This window comes from Nicotiana attenuata, unplaced genomic scaffold (genome assembly GCF_001879085.1).
Source record: "Nicotiana attenuata strain UT unplaced genomic scaffold, NIATTr2, whole genome shotgun sequence".
NCBI lineage: Eukaryota > Viridiplantae > Streptophyta > Magnoliopsida > Solanales > Solanaceae > Nicotiana > Nicotiana attenuata.
Window position 1 is genome coordinate 171,834 of NW_017670254.1, and position 4,098 is coordinate 175,931.

The window sequence follows — 4,098 nt, forward strand, 5'->3', positions numbered from 1 at the left end:
AGGCACAGTATTCCAAGATTCCACAATGACAGGTTGCCTGACGGTGCTTTGGCCACTTCTGGCCGTAATGCTGCATTCATCATACAGACAAGGCTTTATGTGGACCTCATGAGCAGATTCGGATCCGAGATCGCATGCCTATTTGTAAGGGTAGAAGGAACGAGCTTGACGTGGTGAAACACGTTGGTTCATGATATCAACAAATATACATCAGGATGGGATAGTAGTACCGTTGATATACAGTAGGCCTACAGCGGTGGATTCAAACGACACGCAATGGTATTGCGATAGCCCCGGCAAGCGCATTTGTTTGATTGCCAGTGGAGGAGAGTGATTGTGTAGTAAGGCACCAAGAGTAACTCCCAATATCTTGGAGATTAATTGAGATGGCCATGGATGCTACATAACAGGCGTACATTTATATCGGCGGCCGATACAGGGTACAATTGTAGCGGCTATGGGAGTTTGGTCGGACGCTCATACATGATGGATCATGTATTGGAGAGGAAATCGCGTGCGCGAGTATTATTTGGCTTACTATGGAACGGATTGCATCAATTCGTGCGCAAAATGTCTCAAGTGGTGGCGTGTACACGGGGAGATTTGACTTTCATTCTCCACCATCAAAAATTGCATACATGACGGCACAATGGCCGTTATCGTTGCTTGGGGAATCGGGATGTCAATTGGCCGATGACGCCACGCTCGGCGTTAAATGGGCACAGGTGTCATTCTGGTAGCTATTGAATTATTTTCACTGAGTCGGGGTGGAGGCGAAAACCTTCAAATCTGTGACCAAAGAAGGCAGTGGTTTTGCATTTTGTGCATTTGCACGAATATCATGCTGTCGTGTTTGGGCAACTTCGAAGAGTAATCATTCACGGACAAATTGGTGCCTAACTCAACAGTCATTTGATGTCAGGAAACATGTCAGCAAGTTAAAAGATCACGCACCGCAATTCCACCCCATATCGTCCTACCACGCGAATGCGAGCGAGGTCGAACGCAGCCTAACCTAAGCAACATCAAGACAAACTACTCCTCACTCGCGCAAACTCGCAGGTCAAGCACGCTCCAGCGGTCACGCCACACTGGCCTATGAGAACGTTCACGTGTGTGTGTGCCTTCAGGCTCACCTCCGCATACTGCTCCCGCCCACCTCTACACGTACGGACGGACGACCCTCACTCTATTCCCACTCTCGCTGTACACCCCACCCCGCCTCGCCACTCGAGGCAAGTCACACTCACACCGCAGCACGGTTTCGCACAATCGTCTCTCGGCCCATTTCTCCGCCCCCCCGAGACCGAAAAATTGATCCGCATCCGTTACATCCGCTCTACAACGCGCCGCTTGGCAACACATAACTCTTCGGATTGATCGAACACAGAGATCTGCGCACCAGTCCTGCCCCTCAACGGTCAGACTTCGTCCACCCCAACAAGAACCTCGGCAAACGCAACGATATAACAAGAAGGTGCGTCCGCCCGAAAAGTTTGAAACGTAGCCGTCCATTGGTATTGCAGACATTATCTTACCTCATTGGGCCTGAAGCAAAAAGTAAAGTTTGCCCGAACCGGAAGGGCCATTTGTTGTAACCAGAGTGCTCTCGCTCTCAATGGCGCATCCTCGCTCACTCTTCGCACATACGTGGAGAGACAACCTGTTTGCTAAGACATGGCTATAACTCTGCATTGCGGTTTCCAATGAAGATACTATGTTAATCACATCTCTCTTTTTGCTTTCAAATTGTATCTCTCGACTCTGCTATTTGGCATGTTTACTTCTGAGATTGACCATCCCCACGAAGGCATTTTGTTGCTGCTATCCCAAACACCTTTAATCCTTTTTTACACCCTTTTTGAGCCTCATTGATTTTTCTTCATACCCCTCTTTCCGGAATCAATAACAACCCGGACCGCGAACGGGATATTTAAGCGGAGGTAAACGAAGATTGGAAAAAGAGATAAGGAGTATAGTATGTAAGTAAGAGTTAAAGAAAAGAATAGAGAAAAACAATGAAAAAAGAATAAAGAAGAGATAATAGAATAGAAAAGGAAAAGAAGAGAAAAGAAAGAAAAGAAAAACAAAGAAAACAGAAAGCAGAAAGAAAATAAAAGAGAAAGAAAGAAAATGAAAAAGAAAGAAAAGGAAAAGTGAAGAAGGAAAGATCGCGCCCAACGAGTAGTTTTTGACCCTGACTACGTTCGACTTGATCCCGATAGGGTACGTACGCAGCCTCTCCCTGAGGTTCAGTCACACCAAAACAACAATCCAAAAGTGCGCGTTTGGCGGTGACTGCTCCCAGCAAGACGCATGATCGGGCACGTCTGCTCTCTACCATTCCCTAGACACTGGGGCACGCAGCTCTGTGGTCGCTGTGAGAAACTTTGATTCCGAAAAGTTGTAATCCAGTTTAAGTTTGTCCTCTCTCGAGCCTTTTATCCTTCTTTCTCAACCCAATCCCGAAGCCTGCATTACGGGTCCATAAGACAGACCTTCTGATCAGTTCTCAAGAAAGTGCCACAGCCACCGAGCGCAAGTAACAGCGTGGATTCATGTCAGGGGCAGCATTTCGGCTAACAGAAGAAAAAATGATAAACCATAATGAGAGAGTCCTCTTATCGGCCTGAGCAACCCTCACCGGGCACCATAAGGCGACGGGAGATGAGCAAGAAATCAAAAATGGAGAGAGTCATTTTGGTGAAAACCTCAACGGGGACACCGTAAGGGCGAAGGTGAGTTTTTTACAGATAGCGGGTCCAAAACGAAGACAAGTCTACTCGGTCGAAAGCCTCCTCAACGACATTAACAGAAACAAGCAAGGTTTCGGGTGTTTGGGTGAAAATCAGGTTATGAAACAGTCTGGAGACACACATGTGGGCAAATCGACACGTTGAATCTTTTGGACAGACTTGTGGCCGGCTAATCCAAAATGCATGACAAATGCTCATGGTACCCAAGGACTGTTCACTCAGATCAGTCTTATTCTTCTCTTCCTTTTCTTCATTACAAATCAATCCGTTCTTGGGTTCTCTCTATCCTTAACCCGTCTGAGGCTCATTGCATTTCATTGCTTTCGGGGTTTGGTCTTTAAGACTGTTTCAGTTCAGTGGTTCGAGAGCGAAAAAGGGAAGGAGTGTCAAGCTAACTACCAGCTTCCTAGTTGACACGCACACAGTGCGCAGAAATATATCAAAGATGTAAAAGCGCACAGCTCAAGTCGACTCACAGCAAACTGGAAAGCTCTCTTCATCAGGAGGATTAAATCAGATATTGTGGGGAGAAGCGGAAGAAGCGAAGTTTCAAAAAGAGGGTCAGAAACACAAAAACAACAATACGGGATAGAACACTTGGGTCATCAAAGTCAGGGGGTTGAAATTCGATCAGGAAGTCGAGGGGGTTCAAGGCAAGTCCTGGGAAGCGGGTCGGAGTAAAGCCCAGCAGCAGGGACGTACCTAGCAAGAATGCCAGCAACTAACCACCATTTTATATTAACAAGGTCTCTCTTTGATTGAAACAGGGGCAGAAGTTTGTTTGCTTCGGAGAAACTCTCCGTAAGGAAAGGCAGCACCCAAACAGGTATGATTGGAAACTCTCAGGGCCCTCCTGGAAAATGGGACTTAGTTTAAATGTCAAAACAATCATGAGTAGCATAATTTAGCATAAATGTACCCCAAAGGAGCAAGAGTGGGTTTCAAAATTGGCATGTTTAAGATAGGATTCAATTAGAAGTTTTCAAGACCCTCCTGGATAATGGGGCGTAGTTTTAAGGTCGATTTAGATAGCAAGATGTAGTGGAAGTCATACCTTTAGTAGATATAACTCAGGTCAAAACTGTCTTCTAGCTAGAAGTTGTCAGGACCCTCCTGGATAATGGGGAGTAGTTTAAAGCCTTTTGATAACAAGTGTGGTGGGAGTACTACCTTTGGAAAATATAACTCAGGTTCGTAACTGTTAGGAGTTATCAGGACCTCCCTGGATAATAGGACTTAGCTTTCAAATCCTTATAATAGTTGGTAGAATAATTCAATTTAACACTCACATCTGTGCCCAGCCACCAAACTGGGGCAGAAAATGTTCTTTGTTTTCTTTATT